This window comes from Coregonus clupeaformis, chromosome 12 (genome assembly GCF_020615455.1).
Source record: "Coregonus clupeaformis isolate EN_2021a chromosome 12, ASM2061545v1, whole genome shotgun sequence".
NCBI classification, from domain to species: domain Eukaryota; kingdom Metazoa; phylum Chordata; class Actinopteri; order Salmoniformes; family Salmonidae; genus Coregonus; species Coregonus clupeaformis.
This window is the reverse complement of record NC_059203.1, coordinates 52,445,050-52,470,883: the sequence shown is the minus strand read 5'-3', so window position 1 is coordinate 52,470,883 and position 25,834 is coordinate 52,445,050. Positions and strand designations below refer to the sequence as shown.

Genomic DNA, 25,834 nt, shown 5'->3' with positions numbered 1-25,834 from the left:
CGTCGGCGCTCACCCCTCCAAAAATAAGATGGCACAGCACTGGGCTCGAATTCACGAGGCTTAGCCAGAGCGCGATGCTTAGACCACTTCACCACGGCAGCTCAAAATTCTCTAGCAAGCAGGGAGAGTACTTGGTGATACTTAATGGAAACAGCGTATTGTTTTTAATTATTTTGTTTTAACCCTTCCCCAAACCATAGCCCTAACCTTAACCACTCGGAATTAATGCCTAAACTTAACCCTTTGAGTTGTTTCTGTTTTAACCCTGTAACCTCGTGGAATTAACCCTGTAACCATGCAGAATTAATGCTTCAAAAATCGACGTTCATCCAATTGCGCCAATTGCGTGTGTGTTGGTAACCTGTGTGTGTAAATGGAACCAATCTGTAAGCCATATGTCACTCTCTCTCTAGTGCCAACCCCCCACCCTCATCTGCCCCGCCCCTCGCTTGGCACAAGAACACACAAATACAACAAACACACACACATAAACACACGGCTCCCTCCACTTCATTAGGAAAGTAAACACAAGTGCTGTCTGAAGTGGCTAATTAGAGAGCTAATTACTCCCTGCTCGTTACTAATGCAAATTATATTACGCTGCTTAACTTCCTCGTGTCCACAACGCCGCTGTTAATTGAGGCCTTTTGAAATTAAATTACCCGCTAATTAGCATATCAAAACCATTAATTCTGTGCCAGGAAGAAAAAAAACACAACAACAAATGCCAAGTTTTACTAATGAGTTTTGCTAATTGAATATGTACACTCAATACCGAGGTGGGTGCCAGAATTGCCTATTCAGCCGATGCTCAACCACTCTGTGTGTGTGTGTGTGTGTGTGTGTGTGTGTGTGTGTGCGTGTGCATATGTCTGAAACCAGCCGTAGAGAAAAACACCACATATTGTAACAGAGGCGTGTAATTTAAGTAACCATTCAATTTCTACAAACGGTTTGTCAATATTTCCCTGTTTACGCAAAACACCATTGATCTACAGCTCTTAGAAAGAGAGAGAGAGAGAGAGAGAGAGAGAGAGAGAGAGAGAGAGAGAGAGAGGGGGAAGAAGAAAAAAGAGAGAGAGAGAAAGAGAAAGAAAGAGATAGAGAAGAGGGGAAGGCTGGGGGCCTATTCAGCTGGTGAATATAGAGGGGTGAACCATCACCACAAATACACTGTACTTTACCCTGATATCATTACATGGTCTAAGCACATAAACACACAAATACATCTACACTGGGGTTTGAAGCTGCTTTTTGATACATTGAGTCAGGGGGAATCTGGACTGAGCTTGAAGAGCTAAATCTACTCCTTAGAGGGTTAGTGGGTATAAAGGCTGTAAACTGCCTTTGAAGAAAAGAAGTGCAGCATCTCTGCAGTGTTCTGGTAAAGCCTGGACCCCTGCTAGGTACTGTACTACTCCTACACCCTCTCTCCTCTCTATACAACCCCATCAGGTAGTTTAACACATCACCTACTCTACCTCCCATACCAGAGGGGTATACTACGAAGCAAGCTAGATCTACTCAGGGTTTTCTAAAGCTAACCAACTTCAGTTAGCTTCACATTCCAGCTCAGGCTTTATCCGTACTACCACAGTGGATATTGCTTGTCCGCCTGCCGCTAACTCTAGCAGGCTTCTAACTGCGTGTGCATGTCGCTCATGGCAAGTCGAACGGTGAACTCTTCATTGGGACAATGCTGAAACATCAATCAATCGGCAACTCAGTGCCACATTTGAATGATGTGCTGAAATCAAAATGAAAGAAAAGTTATCTTGCAAATTCAGCAGGCTATGGTGTGAACTATGCTTTGAGAAGTGCCATCTTTATTTGATTACTTATCGTTAATGCCGACTTTGGTGTGCTTATCATTGCACAACCACAAGCACCTTTTTTCCCACTCCTGTTGATAAAATAATTGTATTAAGTCATACAAAAGTGTTACTGTGGGTGAAGTTTAAAATGCATTCTGTCATTACTAAATGTGTAATGTGATATATTTTAACACTACTATCTCATTAATAAAATATAATCAGTCGTCTTCCTAAAATCTTTGCAAGAGGGAGGGAATCTGATTTCATTGGTCCTCAACTCGTGGCACAGTCTTTTCATTCAGGGTAAGTGGAGTTAGCCTGCATACACACCCACTTTTTTCCTAACACTTACAATCCAACTAAATCCTTAGGATTAACAGTCAAGCTGTTCTTCTCCCTCCTCTCCAATCAAAGCTAAAGTTCTGTCTGATAATAGCCAATTGTAAACTTTTCAGAAGCCAAGAGAGTATTCAGGTATATTCTGGTTCTACCTACCTGGCTACTGGCCATGAATACCTGAACAGAACAGAGGTAGAAAGGCTAGAGATATTAACTGTTTTAATCTACGTCTGAAATAAAAAGAATCGTACATCTAAAGATCCATCTCGACTTTAAATATAAAACTGCCCTAAAAATGTAATTCAAATCCCCTCCCCTTTCCTCCTTAAATATCTATCCAATCAAGATGGCTGAAAAGATTTATTCAGGTTGGTTGCTATAAAAGTTATCTTATTACACTTTCCAACTTCTCATTTAAATACCACTGTAATGGAAGACGAAAAAATGTATAGTGAAATTGAGAGGTAGTCTTACAAAAATATTAAATAACCATGATAATTAGATGTAAAGATATTAAAATTCCTTTAAGGGTTTGCATAGAAACTGCTGCTCTACAATATTTGGCCTAATTGCTAGATTTATCATATTAACCAGTTACCATTTGACTAAGTTGACAAAAAAAAATGATTATTCGTCCATTTCTTTTAGGACTTTCTTAATCAAAATCTAACATCCTTGAAAAATTAATTTGAAGGCGCTCTTATCAGTTAATTAAATCAGGTTGGAAGTCATTTTTCTATGCGCCGTGATTAGGGCCCATTCTGTTCTCCTCTGTTCAGACACCATGACGTGAGAGGAAACTTCTCCCTGGCTCATCAAACATTTACAACCAGAAGAATAGAATTTCTTTGAAGGGACGTCATTTTCTTTCTCCAAACCTCCGCCTTTCTGATAAATTGTGCTATACCCAATAGATCTCTCTTTCTCCTTAACACATTCTCATTAACGCCAAGAGAAAGAGGAAAGAGAAATGGACAGAGGGGGGAAGAGAGAGAGAGAACCAGGCGGAGGGAGAGAGACGGAGAGAGAAAGAGAAACAATGTGATAGAGACTCAGGGAGAGAGGATAGGTAGAAAGAAAGGAATGATGGAGGAAGATAGTGAGCGAGGGACACACAGACACACACCCCGGGTGACAGCCTTGGGTAGGCCTAAGAGACTAAACATGTACGTCTGGAGCTAAAACAAGTGCTACTGTTTCTACAGAGACACAATCTCTTCATCTCTCCCTTGTCTGTCTGTTCCCTCTCATCCTTGACCAAGTCTGTTCTATTCACGTCCTACTCCTAACATTTCAAGAAAGCTTTATCAGAGTGTTTCTGCACGCTTGTTTCACCCTCAGCTATGGTAGTGAAACCAATCTACACACACCCTTCATCTCATGTCAGGTGAAAAAAAGCCAACTGGATGGAGAGAATGAGAAAGAGGAGAGAGAGAGAGAGAGAGAGGTAGTCCACTCAGTACTCCCATCAGTGGAGTATAAGACTGTCTCTCTGTCCTTCAGGCTGCAGCCGACCTCTCCAGTAGCCAGAAGAGCAGAACAGAACATATATACTGCCCTCCGCACATCTGTCCATCCAACACTCCTCAGGGAGAGGGAGAGAAAGAGAGAGATGGGGGGGGTGTAACTGAAAGTAAGGATGAGAGGGACATGAAGAGAGAAAGAGATGGGAGAAACAGAAAGGCAAGTAGAAAAAGAGTTGCAGAGAGGATGAGAGAGGCAGAGAGAGAAATGGTAGTTGGTAAATGACTGTGATTGGATAATGAATTGAATGAGTGGAGCTTGTCTGATTAAGTTGCCGAGGATCCCCCCTCTCCATCAACCAATCAACACACTCCCTCATCATCCAATCAACACGCTCGGTTGGCCCGGTCACCTTATTGGGTTTTATTCCGTTCTATCCTCTTTCCTTCATTCTGTCTGTCTTTCTTTCCTCCTTCTCTCAATACATGTCATCCTGTCTTCAGTGTAGCCACAGTAGTCTTTCTCAGTGGAAGAGAGAATTCTCAAAGCCACAATTACTGCAAAGAACTATACATTTCCCCTTCAATTAACCCAGTGGGGAGAAAGAGAGAGAGGTAGAGCGGAGGAACAGAGGGGGGAGGGAGAGAAATTCAAATTTGGGACACAGCATTAAACCTATGTGCGCCCCTCTCCTCTCCTCCCCTGTCCCTCTGGGAAGTAGTAATAAATGAGGGGGTGAGGCCCAGGAGAGGGGAGGGGGTAGTGTAACATCCTCAGGGGTGAACTTGACCCCAGCGCTGGGGGTCAAAGTGGTTACGGTAGAACCAGAGCCCCCATCCCCATTACGGCTGAATACAGGCCGGCACAGGCAGCTAGCGCTAATGCCCACTATATGCTAATGAATGAGATGGTGGGAGGGAGTCTCAAACCACAACCCAGAGCTGCTGAAAGCTCTCTTCCCTGGGAGACAGAGAGCGAAGAGAGGAAGAAGGAGAGAGAGCAACGGGGGGAAGGAGACAGGGAGAAAAGAGATGAGGGGGAAAAGTGAGAGGAAGGTGGAGAGGAAGTTGAAGAGAGAGAGAGAAAAAAGGGGGAATGGAGAGAGGGAAAAAGAGAAAGGTCTGTTTTTATGAGCGGGAGCGATGAAGAGGGTGTGTGTCCGGGGTTGTGGTTGTTAGATCACTCGAGCCTCGGCTAACGGCCCTCGGCCCAGAATTACAGGGAAAACTCTGACGGCATGACTGCACTCTATCCTCCTCCCTCTATCCCTCCCTCTCTCTGAGTTGAGCCCCCGTAGAGGGATCCCAAACCAAACCCAGCCTTCAGCAAAGTTCCACAGGCAAACTTTCACAAAGCCCCTGAATGCCTGCCTGCCCGCCTAGCTGCATGATGACAGAGAGGCATGCCAGGGTTTCAATGCAGCCCTCCCTCCCTTCCTTCCTCCCTCCCTCCCTCTCCTCTTCTCATGCCCTCTACTTTCAGAGGCTTATGGGCTGTTTGCTGCTGACCTTTCAGACAATGGAAACAAGCGGAACCCAGAAACTGCAAATGAGTGATACAGGTTGCATACAGGCTGCTACACCTTCTCTAAGCTAACATACGCAGTCCTGCCGTCGAAGAGAGAAAGCACGGGCATTGTCCCGCTTGTTTTGCCAAGAGTCAATGGCTGCTTTTCAATTGGGTAATAAATGTCGTTAGTCCTTGAAGAAAAAATAAATTTGTGTTTTCTCCATTACTTGCTGATTGTAAATACTTCAAAAGAAAAACGTCACATTGTAAAAAAATATGGGAACGAAATAAAAAAATAAAATTAGGAGAGATGGAGAAAAAGGAAATGGGAACATTTTAAACAGTCATAATGTCATTTTCATCTAAAGATTTCAAAATGATTTTTCTCTTTGTGTGTTTAATTTCACCTGGGAGCACTACTCTTCAATTCAACCAATGAACGTGCAGGTAAACTAACAAAACACACTATTCAAACTTCACATTAAAGTATCTTGTTCAATATATGCATTTAAATGTACTTCATCAATACATACACTATATATACACAAAAGTATGTGGACATCCCTTCAAATTAGTGGATTCGGCTATTTCAGCCACACCCAATGCTTGCATTCAATTAACACACCACAGACACTTCTTCTCTAATCTATTCAGTACTGATGGTCATGGGATGTGTTAAATAGAGACTAATAATTTAACAGCTATTTTATTTTGATGAATTACTTCATCACATTCACCAAGCATTTCAGACAACCTTAGGTCAAAAATACATTCTAAACATTATAACCTTTTTATCATCATATGTAGAGACACAACTTCTAAGAAAAGCTATTTTTGATGAAGAAGTATCGATCGTCCTTGCATTATAAAGCCTTGTCATTTCACTGAACTGGAGTAGAATAGAATATGTCTATTAAAATGTGTCTTAATAAGAAAAAATCCTGCCCATGAATTCAGATGACAGTTTCCTTTTAATGAAGGGCTTGAATGCTTGTTGAGAGGTGCTGGAGGAGAGCAGACAGGATGGTTAATTTGAGAAGGCAGCCGTGTCTTTACATCCCATGCGAGAGAGAGAGAGAGAGAGAGAGAGAGAGAGAGAGAGAGAGAGAGAGAGAGAGAGAGAGAGAGAGAGAGAGAGATGAGGAAAGGCTTGTGAATGTCTGAGAGAGGACAGGAGGAGAGGATAAGAGGAAGGAAAGGCTGTGAGAGGGGAAGAGAGGAGGCTGCTTCAGAGCGACTCCGTTTCAACTCTGACAAATAAAAGAGCAGTTAGACCGCTCGGAACAACCACACACCGAAACGAAGAGAACCGCGACAGTACACACAGAGAACACACATACCCTTCATACTGTATCTGTGAGTGAGTGTATGTGTGTTTATTTGTGCATGCAGGCATACGTGTGTGCATGTGAGAGAGTCACAAGAGCAGCCCTGTGAGTGACAGAGAAGCATATCTGTACAGACACATCTGTCTGACAACTGACGGAGGGAAAGAAAGGGGGGATGACAAAATAAAAAGTATTAAATGAGAGAAAAAGGAAATGGCTGTGCAGCTAGACACTACACATAGTAGCCAGGGAAGTCATTCTATAGAAAAAACATCCCCCGTCCTTTCCCTTTCCTCTCCTCCTCAACACTCAATCTACCAATACTGAAGACTTTCAACATAGTATACTGTATTGGCTCAATTTTGAGTCTGACATTCTTAACAGAAAATTGCACTTTTTGATAGTAGACCCAATGTTTTCTGAATTTTCATTACATTTCTTCTTACCCTACAGTGAGCATATGTTCTAGTATTGCACAAAAGGTGGATGAGGTGTTTAGTACAAATTGCCTACTTCCTTTCCACTCTACCACCTGTTTTAAATTAGGCTAATTGTCAGAAATGAAGGGACCAGATTGTTATTGAACCAAAATCCAGAGCTAAACTATTCAAAATGGGTGAATTATAATTATTTTGAACACTGCTTATTTTTTATTAATACTAAATGACAGTTTTAGGATCACCCACACAGTGGTAATTATTTGAAAGATACAGTAGTACTCCTTATTTGCTCATCCTACTTCTTCTCCTATTTCTCACTCCTCTATCGCCATCTTTTTCCACCCTTCTTTCCTCTCCTCTCTGTCACCCCTGACCAGTGGTCTCAGCCGGCTTCAGACTGCTGTGGTTTCAAAGGCCAGCGCCACAAAACACTCTTTCTTTTCTCTTTCTCTTTTTAAAGGCTAGAGTGTCTAATACACTGTGTGGTAGAAGAGTCCTGGACAGCAGAGGTCATCTGACAGGATTAGGCTGCTTTATTTCCCTGGGAAGAAGGGATGGGAGAGGGGAGGAAGAAAGAGGGGTGAAAGAGATGAGGCCGTGCTCAAATCCCCCTATAAATGTCAGACAGCGAACAGTGACCAGGGGCACAGAAACACACCTGCACAACACACAGAAACACACACCTGCCATATCCCACTGGACCACCACGGACCGGCAAGGAAAGGAGAAGAGACTAGTCCTTCTTCTCCTCTTTCTGAGGAGCGAGGGATGTGTGGGGAACGAGGGACGAAAGGAGGGAGGGAGAGGGGGATTACGCAATTATTCAGATAACGGCTGGGGATAATCTAGTGGCAGATGTCCCTTGGTCAACAATGCCCACCGCACACAAACACACACACACACACATACACACACATTACAATGCCAGCAGAACACAGCCCGGAGCAAAAGCCAGCCGTAACCGATGGTTACAAGCACTTTGTGTAACCTGCTGGTGTACCAAACACACACTAATCACCAACGCCAACGGAGAAGTCATGCAAACACAAACACACACACAAACTTCTAAGATTTGCTTGAAAAAAACACACATTTTTAATCTCTTTAATGATAATATGATTTAGTGTATATTCTTTTTATTTTTTCTCTTGATATATTTGTATCTAAAAGGTCCATGGCATGGCAATAGTTATCACTGGGAAAGGAGAGGATCAACCTGTTAGCTTTTGTTCTACTGTTTCTCCTCAGCCGTCAGAAAAACAACATCAAACCTGAGAAATTCTGTCCAAGGGAAACTACATAACTGACAGGTAATTGTGGTCACACACACACACCCCACACCATCCACATCCTTCCTTAAGCCCCTGCCTCTGTCTCTGTGTGATCTCAAGACTCTCGTAGCTGCCGTGCTATTCTCCTATCCGTTTCTCTCCTTCTCCTTCCCATTTCCTCTATCCTTCTCTCCCTCTCTCCACTGCTTTGAAAGGGCACACACAGAGCCTCAGAGTCCTCACCCCCTGTGGGGCAAAGTCTGGCAAAACCACTTCACCTCAAGGACCACGGGGAGGGAGGGAGGGAGGGGGAGAGAGAGAGAGAGAGAGAGAGAGAGAGAGAGAGAGAGAGAGAGAGAGAGAGAGAGAGAGAGAGAGAGAGAGAGAGAGAGAGAGAGAGAGAGAGAGAGAGAGAGAGAGAGAGAGAGAGAGAGAGAGAGAGAGAGAGAGAGAGAGAGAGAGAGAGAGAGAGAGAGAGAGAGAGAGAGACATTTGAGTCTCATAACCATACAATACCTAAATCTCAAACATTTCATGACAACACAAGTGAAACACAAAATAACAGACTTTTGAATATATATATATGTTGCAAAAAAAATATCCTGAGAGCATGAGTTTTTTTTCCTCTCAAAAATGTCATAAGTCAAAAAAGACAATGCAGTCAGTTAATGCCAAATTAATACATAAGCAAGAGGATGGAGGGGGGGGAGGAAGGAGAGAGGGGTAGCTGTCAATCCGTCCTCTCTAGCAGCACATTGTGATTTGGGTTTAGACTGGTTAACAGATCTCTCTGTCAGTGGGTATATATCTAGCGCCCTGCCCGCCACAGCCTGTTTCTCATGCTAATAATTTAAGTAGTCATCCTATGTCACCCATCACTAATACCATAAAATAGCAGCCTTCACCAGCCTCTCAGCTGCAGCGTTAGCCTGTGTTAGCCAGCAGCACCCCCATACTTTACGGATTAGTAAACATAATGAGATGCATTTATACGCTTGTTACTTATATGGTCAATGGGTGGGAGGGACTGGGGCAGGGGTATGGAGAAGTTTTAGTTAGTTCCTAAGGGGGCTTCTCTCATACCTCTTTACAGTATAACATACTGTACACATAACCAAGTTCAAAATACATTATACATTCAGAGTCAAACTAAACAACACATACAACTAATGAACACAACCAACCTGAACTAAACACACAGAAATGTCAAAACTTTCCTACACTTTTAAACCTCAAAACCAAATGGGATGGGGGGGACGCAAGCATCAGTATCATCAAACACAAATCTGTGCTAAGGCAGTGAAGACACTCGTTCCCTGACACTCATTCACGTTCAGGGCTGAGAATGAATCTGTGTCTGCTCCTCCTCCCGCTTAAACCTTCCAGGAGTGGGAATCTCTCTCCAGAGCTCGCCTGGCGGATTTCAGCGCGGCTGCTGCAGAATGAGGAACGTTTAAGAGGCGTGTAACGCTCCTCTACAGGCAGGCGGTTTATGCAGCGCTAAAGTTTGGTTCAGGGCTGTGCAGCTGTCCCCCATGCATTAGTAGAACCCTTTAATAAACGCATTAAAACACAGTGCCAGAAAGTTTAGTCCCATTGTTGTTTGGTACAAGGCTTTGAAGTGATCTGTTCTCTCGGCGATTGGTTGATTGACAGGTGGGTTGTCAGGCTGGTACAGAGGGTTGGAATACACTAACTGCTCTCTTATGACGCCCTTATGAAGGGTCATAGGGGGAGGGGCGAGACAGGTTTTGAATGGGGGAGATGGGGGAGACAGGCACTGTGGGGGGGGGGGCAGACCTATTTATGAGGATGCCATACCACACACACACACACACATTCTGTCATACGATCAACTCACCAACACACTACCTCTCCCCCACACTTTCTCTCTATCCGTCTCCCACACACTCCTCCTCATGCTCCATTTCCCTACTTCCACACTCTGTCCATCCATGTCACATCTCCATAGTGGCCATGATGACTGTCATCACACAGTCAGCAGACTCCCAGCTCCATCTCCACCCAGATACAGATACAGCCAGGTTGTGCTGAGGTTAGGTTATAGCAGCTTATTGCCATGGCCTTGCCCCCTGTCCAAGATTATTGGACCTGTTCCATTTTACTAAAACTCTACATCTACCTCAACCTCTCAGTCCCTTCTCCTATTCCAGTTTCAGCTCCAGTCATCTCCCTCTCTAGCCCTAGTCCATCCCCGGGCCTCCACCAGCCCAGGCCCTGGTCCTACTCACTGCTACAGTCCCATCTCCAGCTGAAGGTCCAGCCACAGGCCAGTCCCTTCTATCCTCTCTTTCTCAGGCCCTCCATCTCTCACTCCGTCTCCAATCTCTCCAGTAATGGGTCATAAAGCTGGCCTGTGGCTGCCAAGCTCTCTCAGGAGACGCTGATCTAATGCTTCCACACATAATGACCCACGCCTGCCTGCCTGCTACACACATACTGTCATTTCCGTCCTCTTCTTTCTCTCTCTCTCTCTCTCTCTCCCCCCCTCTTTCCCATTCCCCAGGCCCATAGGAAGCAGTCCCTTCCTCTCTCTGTGCTGCAGGGTCACTCCCTCCCACATCCATCAGCTCTTAAGAGGCTCATACTCTGAATCTATCTCTCTATCACACTCTCTATCACAAACTCTCCCTCTCTCTCTTCGTCTATCTATCTGTCTGTCTGTCTGTCTGTCTGTCTGTCTGTCTGTCTGTCTGTCTGTCTCTCTCTCCTCTTCTCTTCTCTCTTCTACACTCAAACAGACTGCTGGGAATCACCATAAAATCTGCCCAGGGCATCACAGAATATCCCCTCCCTCTCCTCTCCTCTGGTCCACAACTCGCTCCCTCGTTCCACAACTTCTCTTTCCTCTTTTCTCTCTTCATTATCCTGCTTTCCTCTGTCTTTCTCTGGACTAATGATGCTGTCAGTCTGATTCTGCTGGCTTTACTTTCCCTAATTCCCAGGTCAGCATTTGGCATGCACACACACAAATAGACATGCACACAAGCGCACACGTACGCATGTGCACACAAACACACACACACACACACACACAGAAATATTTGGGCCTCTCGTTCTCCCCAATAACAGGTTCAATTAGAACCACATGTGTAATCATGGTTCAAACTAAGGCAATGTGGCGGCGGCTCAACACTCACGTCAATCACCTCACTGGATGACCACATCCAGTGCTCTCATCACCAGCTAGCTACCTCCACACACACAAGAAAGCTTTCAAACTTCAACATTTCAATTCTTAATAGATGTATTTTTCTTTTTCTAAAAAACAAGACATTTTCCCGACTTTTAGGCTTCCTCACAAAAACAGCCAACACATGCATCGACTGTGAACTGCAAACGTAACCATTTAATTTGTAATTTTTCCACAGACAATCTGTTTTAATGGAAGTGCTGTGATGGAGGCAAATAGCAGCATATCCACTGGGTCAAATCCTACACATATCAGCATCATGTATCGTTGGCTTTCCACCTCTCTTTAAAAACACTTTGGAGCAGCAGATAAAGCCACTTAACCAATGGGCAGCAGTAGTTTTGGGCTGGCAGGAGAGGTTTAATGTAGAGCGGGATAGAGAGACGGACGGACAGATCGAGTCCTCAGAAAAGTGTTCAGTATTAGCAATGCTTGGGACATTAAAAACTTCACACACACTACTGTCCATCTCACTTGACTGGAGCCCATATGAATTTACATACACACACAGGTACTCGAACACTGATATTATGTTTATGGACCACCACAGTAAAGTTGATGTGCATTAAGCCCAAAATGGAAGGTTCTGAAGCAGACAGATTCATATTATAATACAGCAGTCAATACAGTTGTATAATTTTATAGTATAGTAAAGCATTAAAGTGTTAGTGTGTTTACTGTACATATTTTTTGACAATCTGGAACATGTTCTAGTCACACCCAGGCTCTGACACACACCCAGTTAAAACCCTAACTACAGACCAGACACACACAAACACAAACACACACACACACACACACTTTTCCTAACTACAACCAAAACACGTTCAAACACACATAAACGTTGTCTATCTGTCCCACCCTGATAGTGTCATCTAATCACTATTACCGCAGTGTTGTGTTTCACAAAATCACTACTGTCACTACAGATGCTGTTCAGCAAACAGTGAACAGACTTTGCTTTCCTTTTACTAAATATACCATGATAGAAAGTACGAAAACATTTTACACACCACACAGATATAAGAAAAATATTCTCTACAACACTGAAAATCCAACAATAACAGAAACTCAACTAATCAGAAGAGAAAATGTGTGAGACAGGGAGACATGCAGGACAAATTCAACAACAGGACATGAAAAACACTCCGAGGAAAATAAGAAAAAAAACTGTCTGATTTTACTGTCTGCAGCTGGACACAATAGCAGATAGAGCAGAGAGAGTCAGCCTTTTTCTGACACCTCTAGCTTCCTGACTGTGTCCACTTCATTTCCAAATCACTTATTTTCCCTCTCAAATACCCTGTCTATTATCTCACTATTTATATTTCTCACAAACTTTCCTTTTCTCAAACTGCTATTCTCACATATTCTTTATTATTATATTCAAACAGACTCTTCTTATCTAAAATCATATTATCTTTCTTAGATACCACATATATAGAAAAGTAAGAAAGTACTGTTAGCATCTAAATATAATTTCCTAATAATTACTAGGTAACTACCATCTCAAATAGTGTAAAATGTCCCCCTCTCCTTTTCTCTGAGGAGAGATCCTCACTGCGCCAGTCTCTCTCAGCCCAACAGCAGGTATGTCTGTTTGAGCTGAGGATCTTCAATAATGAAAATATAGTAATTCAGTTTACACTTTTATCTTAGCCACTTCAAATTATGTCATATCTTCAGTATATGTGGCCCATGCGGGAATCAAACCCAAAACTCTGGAATTACAATCATCATGCTCCAACCAACTGTGCCATCGCTACCACTTTCTCCTCAGCCTTAAAGCCAGGTCTGGATCTCTAGACCACAGCACACATGACACACACAGAGAACACACTGCAGAGAAATCCCCTGCTTTCTCTCATTCCAAAATTGGAATCAGTTCAGTTGAAATTTCCCAACACTTTAGTTATGAGCAAAGTAAAATAGAATAGCACTAAAAATAGAATAACATAATCAGAAAGATTAAATTAGGTTAAAAATTGCAAATACATCTGAAAATACCTAAAGGAAGTGAACTGCTTTTAGTCAAATATAAAACGTTTAAAATACCTTTCCAAAGAATTTGCCTGGTTTTAATTCATTAGTGGGGCCTATTACATTTGTTTGTTCAGTTACAAAGTCCCTTCAGTTTCTTATATTCTTAAGGAATAAAAGCTAATCATGATTTTATAAATAACCCACTGATCTCTCCAGAGAAGAAAATCAGTCCAGGTGTGTTTATGAACAATAAAAAAAACTTGAACGGCAAGACTAATGTCCCCCGGGTGTGAATATATTTTATGCCACCACACATACCACCAACCAAATCCATGTTTTCCTGCCTGGCAGGAGAGTTATGACATGGCTCTTTCATTCGCGCTAAATATTATATTAAACCTCTATCAGTGGTGCAATTAAAACTGTGTCACCATCGCATTGCGGAAATGCCACCCGTGGCACGCGCAGCCTCGGAGCGAAGGACAGGGGGACAGGAGCCACAAAACAACAGGGAGAGAGAGAGGGAGCGGGAACACACTAAATAAATTAATTATGCCAAATGCCCCAGCGTCCATCAATCAAGAGGAAATAACCGCCATGATCTGCCTTTTTCTTTTTAATGACAGACAGACGGATGGCACCGCGACCAACAGCAACTAATTGTAATTTCATTTCTCCATCATGCGGGACATCATTCCGTCTGACGTGCAGGAATGTCCCAGATGAAGGCTGATATTTCAGGCGCTCAGGGACTGTAATGTAGGGAGATATATGGGTGTGCTCAAATTTGGGAAATCAACCGCAACAATATGGCGGTGGTGTCTGTGAAAACTTCTAAGCCTTGTGAGATGTTGAAAATAGCCTACTTGTTTGAGACAATGCTATTATTTAAAATGAATTATGAATTTATAGATTTAGTAGAAAGTAGATTAGGAAATTATTTAAAGGCTTTTATAGGACATTACAAAACCCAAAAAACTTTCATAATAGGATATAGAATGAAAATTTGAAGAAGAAAAAAACTCTAAAGGCCTGAATGCTCAACTGTGTTAAAATGGGTCTCCTCACAAAAGCGCACTTTCAGAGCCTAAAATGAGTAGGCATTTGTTCTTGTTCGGCTATTCTGTTGAAGTGGAGGCCTACTGCAATTTCAACACTAGCATAACTTTTTCTAATTTGTAGATGTTTAAATGTATAGTTTTTCATATTCCCAATACATTTCATATGCGTCAGTTGCAAAATAAATATTTTCATAATTAAATCAATAAAGATCGTGAGGCTGTGTCTATCCTTTATCTTAGAAGGTGTACAATAATTTTATCTATATAAAACAAAACGAAGAAGTTATCAGCTAAAACGGGATCTTCCCTGGTTTTCATGCATTTTGCTTTTCTGATAGATAGGTATATCCGATTCTGATTAATAGATTATGCATGGCTAATAACCGATAATAATCAACGTGATAAATTGTTCCATGCATTTCACACCAACTTTGATTTTGAAGCACAATTTCACGTATCACCAACAGTAGGCTAGGCTATAGCCTATTGTTTAGTAAACGGAACCAATAATAACAATAGCCTACTATTACAGTAGCCTTCTATTGAATTTGATACAATTGTGATTAAATTCAAATAAGAGGGACGCTAGCCTTCCATGAAGACTGTGAGACCAAACCTTCCATACCACACGGATTGAAGTCTGCAAAATACAAGCCCAAAATCAGCAGACAAAATAGTTTTAAAGATGTAAAAGTTTGAACGTAAAAACTAATTATTTAGGCATATTAGTGTTGTACAAATTAATTAAAAAATAATTTAAAGGCCTAATCATAGATTTAATGTGGTCCCTTAACATTAATCTTAAATTCAAATTCAAAAATCCCAAATCTATTGAGACCTCGTTCGGTGTGTGGTGAACGTGTATTAAACGATCAAAAATAATTCAAACGATGGCCGAATGGGTGTGTAAATTAACACCAGTTATTGGAGACGCGATTAATCAAAGTATTTTACAAAGGACTCGTTTAGCGTTCGACGGCTGTGCACCTCGGCGCATTTGCTACTTACATTCAAAATCTTTGTAGGCTAGCTTTGTCTGAAAACTTTTTGTTGTTTCATGTGCGAGCGTTTGTGAACCTGACACCTTCCATAAACCGTGAGGCAGCATGCGGCCACTGCCCCTGCAGTCTACAACTATAACTATAATTTCACACCTAAATTTGAAAATAAAAATCAAGTAGGCCTATTTCCAAAGTATGTATACTAAAGTATATGGATTTCATATTAAAACTGCAATCTGTTATTTTGATAGCACGTGGTTATCTAAGGGAGAGGTCGCGAGAAACTCGCTCGTGGGTCCTTGCCATTTTCGACTAACTTTTTTCTATTGTAGAAAATGAAGAACGACTTCAAAGTGCATGGTCTGAAAAGTAGCTGATTTAGAGTTTCATGTTTGGACTACAGTGTATGCCAGCCTTGGTGAAACGCACAATAGGCAATAATAGCCTAGTCATTAGCGCAATATAGGGTAAGATTTTGTTGTTATTGGTTAATAAGACTTTTACTGAAAACAATAATAGCCATAAACAAGTCCAATTATTGCAGTGTGTTCGAACGCAACAACACTAGCGCACACTTTCACTCTTGGAAAAACACACGCACAGAGAGACAGAGGAGAAGAAAGGAAAAGTAGAGGGATGGAGAATATGTAGATAAGTGTATCAACCTGTTCTTGTTTTCTGAAGAAGTCAACTTTCACACCAGTAGCTGGACCATGTGGACAGCCCCGCTTCAGGTCCGCGCAACACCACCCGGCGAGTCCACTCACCGCGACAAAGACGCAAAGCAAAAGAACAAAAAGAGAGAAATCTTGGGATCTAAGATTGGTATCGCAGGACCATTACTTTCAACGACAACCGTCTTCGTTAGTTAGTCCGTGCTTCCTTCCTTTCTTGCCCTTTTGTTGTGCGTTCTCGCTCTCTAGGAGTGGGCACTGTAGCTAGTGAAGTCAGAACAATACTAGTGCCACTAACTCACACACAGTCTGAATGCGCAGCTCTTGAGGAAGTTGATGGAGAGAAAGCACGCAGCTTTTCGGGCTATTCGTGGCCGGCTCTCCTCACTCTGTTTTGATCCTGCTATCTCGCTGTTATTCAGATCCTAACCCCTCCACAAGTCCAAATGATGATAATCGATTCAGTTTTTGACATCCCATCTGTCGCTCGCTCGTTCGCTGGTAAATCAGTGTTGAATTATTCGGGTTGTGTGTTGGTTGAGAATATGTTGGGGATAGTTTGCTCTCTACCGTAATGCCTCTAAAACAAGTGCTCGTTCACATCTCCCCGTGCCTTGCAAGTGGCGGAGAAAGGCGCTTCACATGGCCGGTGGCAAGCAGCAATTGCACGGCGAGAAAATCCGCCTACCATGTGTAGAGCAGTGGAGGCTCTTCAGAGGAGGAAGGGGAGGACCATCCTCCTCAGTGAATTTCAAAACAATAAAATTGTAACCCTTTTTAGATAAAACTATTCTAAATATATTCAAGTCATCAAATAATTGATTAAAACACACTGTTTTGCAATGAAGGTCTACAGTAGCCTCAACATCACTGTCTGGTAGCACCATGGTGTAGCCGGAGGACAGCTAGCTTCAGTCCTCCTCTGGGTATATTGACTTCAATATAAAACCTAGGAGGCTCATGGTTCTCACCCCCTTGCATAGACTTACACAGTAATTATGACAATTTCCGGAGGACAGCTCTTGCAGCATGAACTGACATGTTGTCCACCAAATAAAAGGATCAGAGAATTAATCTAGCACTGAAAGCATAAGCTACAGCTAGCTAGCGCTGCAGTGCATAAAATGTGGTGAGTAGTTGACTCAAAGAGAGAGAAAGACAATAGTTAAACAGTTTTGAACAAATTAATTTCTTCCAAAATGAATGAGAAGCAAGAGAGAGATTTCGTTTTAAAAAATCACTTTCAGTTTCACTTAGCTAGCAAATGCAGCTAGCTAGTTTAGCCTACTCAAACACCCTGCTCAAACAGAGGGATTCTATGTTAGCTAGCTGGCTATGACAATCCAACACAACACTGGAACTCTTCCAAGTCAAGGTAAGCTTTAGGTTTTACTAATTTATTGCCACCGGGCCCGCGGTGTAAGTGCTAAACTTCTTTTTAAATTTTTTAATTTCACCTTTATTTAACCAGGTAAGCCAGTTGAGAACAAGTTTTCATTTACAACTGCGACCTGGCCAAGATAAAGTAAAGCAGTGCGATAAAAACAACAACACAGAGTTACATATGGGGTAAACAAAACATAAAGTCAAAAATACAACAGAAAATATATATACAGTGTGTGCTTACTGACTGTACACCTTAATCTTACTGCATAATTGTAGTGTGTTTACTAACGTGTTAGTTCTATTATCTATGTTGACTATGACGTTACTTTAGCTAATATGGTGACAACGATGTAGGCTGTGTGTGGCGGTTATGATAAGGTTTGCCTTGGAAAGTTTTTCATCTGGTCACATACAGCTGATGTGTTGTGCATTGAAGTCCACAAGCGAAGGGAAAAGGTAAGAGGAGGAGAGCGCATAGATACGAGAAGCAATACAACGTGGCTGCTATGAAAGTGAACTGTGTTTACGCGTGATCAGGGGTGTATTCATTCTGCCGACTCTGTTGGAAAACGTTTCTTAAACGGAAGCAAACTGAACGAAACGGGGATAAACATACCTGAATTTGTCCAATAGAAACTCTCGTTTGCAACTGTTGGACTAATGATTACACCCTAGATCAGCTAGATGCAGGCAAGAGTGTGCACTGTCTGTCCATGTGTCACTGTCTGTCACCTCAAATATTTATCTCGACCTGTGTGCACTTACGTTGTAAACTTTCATTCATAGGCTAGGTTGTAGCAACCTCATGATGGGTATAGGGAAAATTATAGTATCATGTAGTAGCCTAAACATGTTGGATGAATGTCATTCATATTCCAATCAACCAGTTCAATGTAACAGCGACAGGTTTATGCCGTAATAGAAATAAGGCCATGCTAATGAAAAAAAAAAACGTCCTCCCTCATCTTAAATGTCATGATGTAGTGAGAACAGCAGTCCTGGTTGTTGTCAGCTCTAATGTTTTCATTAAAACATTGTTTGATTGGTTGACAAGATGAACTCAGCTCATTGGTCAACCATGCGTGGCAGCCTTGCGTTTTGCCACGCTACTCCCATTGAAGTCTATCAGTGGGTTTTGACCAGAGGCAGCCAGTAGTGGTGTGTGGGTAAAATCAGTGGGGAAGCCAAGCCAAGCCAGTAAAAAGGCCATATTACAACCTATGTTGTAATAATTGCGTTGTTTGCTCTATAACTCATTTGTTCATAAGCCAATGTGATATACAATAAGGCCGAGACAACAAAAAGACAAGTCACACAGTGGCGGAATAAATTAAACTACACATACGTTTGTTTCATCACAAAACCGGAAAGCAACATCTGTCCGGTAAAGTCTACAAAGCAAACATTGCATGTAACAAACAGTTATATGACCTGCAGCATGGTCAAGCAAGTTAATGTTTTCAACAGTTTACTAAACAACTACTGATTTAGAACCATGGAGTTAGTGCAAATCAGCACAAAGACAACAGGAGCACTGCCTCCGCTATTCCAGCACCATTTCAATTTAAACATTTAAACATTGTGGACCCCAGGAAGAGTAGCTGCTGCTTTCGCAACAGCTAATGGGGATCCTAATAAAATACCAATACAAAATCAACAAGGCTATATGTGACCCGTTTCAGAAAGCTAGGCGTATGTCGCACGTCACTACTTCACAGGAGAGGCATTTGAAGGTCTTAAAAAAAAAAATCTAAACACGTTTTTTGGCTGAAATGCCTTCTGGAACATGTGAACTTTCATGTGCCTTAATAACAAACTTGTATTCCATCTGTAAATATGAATACAATTATTAAATTACGAGCCTACAGTGAGGGAAAAAAGTATTTGATCCACTGCTGATTTTGTACGTTTGCCCACTGACAAAGAAATGATCAGTCTATCATTTTAATGGTAGGTTTATTTGAACAATGAGAGACAGAATAACAACAACAAAATCCAGAAAAACGCATGTCAAAAATGTTATAAATTGATTTGCATTTTCATGAGGGAAATAAGTATTTGACCCCTCTGCAAAACATGACTTAGTACTTGGTGGCAAAACCCCTGTTGGCAATCACAGAGGTCAGACGTTTCTTGTAGCTGGCCACCAGGTTTGCACACACCTCAGGAGGGATTTTGTTCCACTCCTCTTTGCAGATCTTCTCCAAGTCAAGTTTAATGAGGGAAATAAGTATTTGACCCGCTCTCAATCAGAAATATTCTGGCTCCCAGGTGTCTTTTATACAGGTAACGAGCTGAGATTATGAGCACACTCTTAAAGGGAGTGCTCCTAATCTCAGCTTGTTACCTGTATAAAAGACACCTGTCCACAGAAGCAATCAATCAATCAGATTCCAAACTCTCCACCATGGCCAAGACCAAAGAGCTCTCCAAGGATGTCAGGGACAAGATTGTAGACCTACACAAGGCTGGAATGGGCTACAAGACCATCGGCAAGCAGCTTGGTGAGAAGGTGACAACAGTTGGTGTGATTATTTGCAAATGGAAGAAACACAAAAGATTTGTCAGTCTCCCTCGGCCTGGGGCTCCATGCAAGATCTCACCTCGTGAAGTTGCAATGATCATCAGAACGGTGAGGAATCAGCCCAGAACTACACGGGAGGATCTTGTCAATGATCTCAAGGCAGCTGGGACCATAGTCACCAAGAAAACAATTGGTAACAACACTACGCCGTGAAGGACTGAAATCCTGTAGCGCCCGCAAGGTCCCCCTGCTCAAGAAAGCACATATACCGGGCCGTCTGAAGTTTGCCAATGAACATCTGAATGATTCAGAGGAGAACTGGGTGAAAGTGTTGTGGTCAGATGAGACCAAAATGGAGCTCTTTGGCATCAACTCAACTCGCCGTGTTTGGAGGAGGAGGAATGCTGCCTATGACCCCAAGAACACCATTCCCACCGTCAAACATGGAGGTGGAAACATTATGCTTTGGGGGTGTTTTTCTGCTAAAGGGACAGGACAACTTCACCGCATCAAAGGGACGATGGACGGGGCCATGTACCGTCAAATCTTGGGTGAGAACCTCCTTCCCTCAGCCAGGGCATTGAAAATGGGTCGTGGATGGGTATTCCAGCATGACAATGACCCAAATCACACGGCCAAGGCAACAAAGGAGTGGCTCAAGAAGAAGCGCATTAAGGTCCTGGAGTGGCCTAGCCAGTCTCCAGACCTTAATCCCATAGAAAATCTGTGAAGGGAGCTGAAGGTTCGAGTTGCCAAACGTCAGCCTCAAAACCTTAATGACTTGGAGAAGATCTGCAAAGAGGAGTGGAACAAAATCCCTCCTGAGGTGTGTGCAAACCTGGTGGCCAGCTACAAGAAACGTCTGACCTCTGTGATTGCCAACAGGGGTTTTGCCACCAAGTACTAAGTCATGTTTTGCAGAGGGGTCAAATACTTATTTTCCTCATGAAAATGCAAATCAATTTATAACATTTTTAACATGCGTTTTTCTGGATTTATTTGTTGTTATTCTGTATCTCACTGTTCAAATAAACCTACCATTAAAATTATAGACTGATCATGTCTTTGTCAGTGGGCAAACGTACAAAATCAGCAGGGGATCAAATACTTTTTTCCCTCACTGTAGTTGGTTTAACCATGGAAAAAGACAGGAAACTTTCCGCTAGCCATGATTGGCTGAGATAAAGGATGAGCTGGACATGCCGGGAGATGAGTTTGGATTGGTCTGCCATGTAGCATGCTTCTGTCTATAACGTGAGCAGCTAAGTATGTGTTGAGAGTCCATTTTACCGCAGTGTTTTTTAAAGATATAACATTAGCCATCGAGAACTTCAAAAGTTTTGCTACTTTTCCCAACAACATTGATGCCCTAAATTTAGCAGGCGCTATCGACAGAGCAGTTGGAAAAAGTTGTGATGGGCTACTTTCTGCACACGCCACAGTCAGTGTGAACCGGAGTGACTTGACACAACTCTAGCCAAACAAGATGTAGCTACAAACAAAACAGAGTTAAATGGTTCCAGTCTGCCGTGAAGCATTCATCCATGTATACGGGTAAGAGTCTTGCTACATTTTGAGATATTATACGTTTCTAATTCTAATTGTCAGCAAGTCGTTTTCATTGCAAGTTAAAGCATAATTGCTTGCTGGCTCGCTAGCTAACGTTGCGTGTATGATCTGTGCAGTAATATTATTCGAATCAGGAATCAATTTACATTGCTAGTTATAGCCCAATGTTAGCTAGCTAACATTGAACCTACAGTAGCTGGTTAGTTTTAGCTACCTGCAAATTCATACTAGAGCTTTGATAATGTTTGTATTGGTAGTAGTATGAGTTGGGATTATGCCGGTTCATTGTTTAGCTAGCTAGCTAGCTATATGTCTACACAAAAGACCAATCAAGTTAGCCAGGTGTGTCTCGGGGTGATTACATCCATCTATTGTATTTCATGAAGATGTGTACATGTCTAGACAACAGTGACCCATCCACTTAGCTAAATGTGGCTGGGCGGTGGTGATAGCATTTATTTCACACGACCTATCAATTTAGACAAGTGTGTCGGATAAGCATCATCTAATAATTATAAAACATTTATCAAATATTTGTATCTGTACACTTTCTGTTTTTGATATTGCTACTATGCAAGTAACAATTCCACTGTACCATTTACACCTTCTGTATCCTGTGCATGTGACAAATAAACTTAGATTTTATTTGATATAGTGTGTGTTTAAAAGAGATGATAATGTGAAGAACAACATGACCTGCACCAAAGTCAGATTAGGATATAGGCCAAGGATTAGATAAAGTATATTTTTACCTGGGGTTTTTCCATATTGTAGGCTACTACTTTTGCCCCTTTTTGTCATTTACATTTTTACATTTTAGTCATTTAGCAGACGCTCTTATCCAGAGCGACTTACAGTTAGTGAGTGCATACATTTTTCATACTGGCCCCACATGGGAATCAAACCCACAACCCTGGCGTTGCAAGCGCCATGCTCTACCAACTGAGCTACAGTCATGAAATCTTTGGTTGTTTACTACACTACTCACTCTGTTTAGCACATTGCCTCACATGTGAATCCTTAAAGATATGGGTAGGGCTAAGGTTTACGAGGGTGTGAACGATGCTGAAGGGGTGTAATGAAGAGCTCTCCAGTAGGTGTACCAAAGAATTTAAGGGCCATTTTCTCAAAAGTGGGGTTACAAGTTTATCAACTTTCAAAGCAGAATTACTTTCCCATTGTTCCTCTACTGCAGTGTATGATATACCATTTTCTATCTCTGAGTCTCTACTTTTATCCAATGTAAAAAACACCATTTCAAATGTTGGTACATAGGACCGAATCCAGGTAGTGGGTCACATATGCTTAGTTTAATACACTGAAAACAAACTTAAAGATACCAAAAACAACTTAGTCCAATCAATGTTGCTAAATATCATATGGCTGTCCATGGTACGGATTTCTGTCTGTGTGTGTGCGCGTGCGTGCGCAAGTACAAAAAAACAAGTTAACTCACCCATCTTGTAGACTAGTTGAATGCCAATGCCATCCTGTTCTCTTTTATGTTGGCAAAACGGTCTATGGCTCTGTCATACAGTACACTTTTCGTTTTTGTTGTCATAGGCTACCTAGCTAAAATGCTTGCTAGCCTAACTTCCTTGAATGGGCAACAATGAACCAGCTAAGTTAGCTAGCTAGTTAACGTGAGCCTACTAGGCTACATCTAGGCTACATATTGAACTTCAATCGTCTCAGGCCAGTGGCACAATATATGCATTAATGGTTAGATCAGAATCGCCATCATAATCATTGGCATGTACAGAGAAAGTCAAAACCACAAGTCCAAATCCTAGCAATCTAGCTACTGCAGGACATCAACACAAGCAGACCAGAAACAGACACGTTTTTCTGACAATGACGTTTTGCTTATGATGTGATTTGATTGGCGTGAAGCCAAATCCAAACTGGCCTCCCTTGGCTAATTCTTTTATACTTTTTTAAATCAATGGTGGCCAAAAGCTTGCTGGCATCAATCAATCAAATGTTACGGCGGCAACATGTCATACTCTTTTGGTCCACACAGCATTAGATACATGGGCTACACATACAGAGATAGAGGGGCGATGTTTCCCTCGCTCAGATGATTTCTCCAGTGAGATTTAGCCACTTGCGAAAAGACCTTGGCCGCTTACCGTGGCTCGTGTGTAAGTGCCTATTTTAGAAAACACTGCACATAAAGGCAGCCAGAGCGAGGTGCCAGCCTATGGTGTGTGTGCGTGCGTGCGTGTGCAAGGCACTGATCTTTTGACCTATCTTTGCATCTCCGCTGAGTTTGTCCATTGTGGAGCCAAGCAGCAACAGATGTTCCTCTACACAGAGATAAACCTTGGAAACCATTAACAACAACGCATTCTCCAACTAAAAAACAATAACTGCAATTTTTATGCTTCTAGATATGCTTTTAGACAATCATGTGCAGAGATAGGGTTCAACCAGTGCCCGAGCACCTAACCTTTTGCCCACCTATGAAAAAGTGCCCTCGCAGCTTGTGGATTTTTGTAATTGTCTAAATTATTTTTACATTTTATTTTGAGGCTTTTAATTGTTCATTTCAATTTAAAATGTAACAAATTGCACATCAAACGAGCTAATTTTATAAGCTTTTGAATCTCAGAAAATGTCCCCTCCCCCGCCCCAAGAGCGCACTCCTCTGACTTGCATGAAGTGGCCTTTGGCTGCGCGCCCCGGGGAGACTTGAATACTGGTAGGAGGCTACTTTTGAGTTGGTTCTGTCATGTGTGTCTCTAACTGTTAGGGACAAAGAATTGGGCAATTTCACTGCTTGTTAGTAAGAGGCAGATGTCAGCAGCAGAACAAACAAAAATCAAGTAAAAATGAGTTGTTTCGACAGCATAGATAACTAGCTAGCTAGCTAGAATATTTACATCGTCAATCGCTCTGATCAGCTGTCTGTCTTTCTGTCAATCATCTCTCGTCCGTCTCTAGGCCTAGGAGTCACTGGCACTAGCTTGCTTACAATGTGTGATGAGTGAGTGTGTTGTTGCAGAAAATAAATAGGCCTATAGGCTGACATTTTGGCTACAGAGGCAGTTGGTATGTTATGAATTGTGAGTTCTTTTTGTAAACCAAACATCACATGACTCTTCCTGAACTATTTCCTAGTTTAGTGCTTTAATTTGCTAATTGACATTAGAATCTGGGTCAAGACAAAACGCCGGGAAGAATGACTCAGGAGAAGTTAAAGAAATGACATCATACCTGTTGCTGCGAAAAGATAAAGAAAAAAAGAGAAGCAATAAGTCATAAGAAGAGCTTAGAATAATTCCTGTCTCGCTATAAACCCGATTGTGCCCTCTGGGCTTTCTCTCTATCTACTTTCTCTCTATCTAAGCTTTTAACATCAGAGAATCATGGCACTCCGTCAGACACCCGCTCGACAATGGGCCATGACAGCCCTAAATCACAACGCCTTCATTAGCTAGATCAATACTGCTAAAGACCAGGGTGCAGTGTGTGTGTGGGTGGCGGGGGTAGCTGGAGTGATCAGTACAGCGGCCTTATTCGAAAGACCCCCACACACGAGTTCTGGTGTGTCACACCTCAATATGCAATCACACCAAGCACATTTAAAAAATGTGTAGACCTATAATTACACTCTACCTGTAATTGCTATGTAAACATAAATGTTTTTGGCATTTAATATGAAGTGGGACAAGAGCCTGTTGTAAAAGTGTCCTGTTCTACAAAGGAGAGTTAGAAAATCATGTAAGGCTTACACACTGTGTTTCTTTTTGTGTGTGTGTGTGTGCATGCGTGTTTGTGAGCTGAGTGAACAGAGTGCCAGTATGATTTGTTTACTTGTTGTTTACTGTTTATTGTTTATCTGTTTACTGTTTTTAATCTCGTACTCACCCCCCCCCCCCCAGTCATAGGAGTAAACAGACCGGGCAGATACAGAAATGTCCTGGTAATCACCAGGTTTTAACAGGGTCAACAACAACAGCAGACAGTTGTCGAGCAGAACTATTGATATCTATCAGACATGGCTGCTTGCAATATAACAATATCATCACTGAATAAATTGCATTTATATACAGTTGAAGTGGGAAGTTTACATACACCTTAGCAAAATACATTTAAACTCAGTTTTTCACAATTCCTGACATTTAATCATGGTAAAAATTCCCTGTCTTAGGTCAGTTAGCATCACCACTTTATTTTAAGGATGTGAAATGTCAGAATAATCGTAGAGAGAATGATTTATTTCAGCTTTAATTTCTTTCATCACATTCCCAG

General features: G+C 42.0%; 1 protein-coding gene across 7 annotated transcripts in view; it reads right to left on the bottom strand.

The window, feature by feature from the left end:
- The window catches only part of LOC121577700 (forkhead box protein P4), a 174,421-nt gene extending 157,723 nt beyond the window's left edge, over positions 1-16,698 (bottom strand). For all 7 annotated transcript variants that reach the window (XM_045223923.1, XM_041891494.2, XM_041891496.2 and 4 more), the window contains exon 1: positions 16,090-16,698. The gene's annotated coding sequence lies outside the window, so the exon portion shown is untranslated. The remainder of the gene's footprint in view (positions 1-16,089) is intronic.
- Between the last annotated feature and the right edge of the window lie 9,136 nt (positions 16,699-25,834).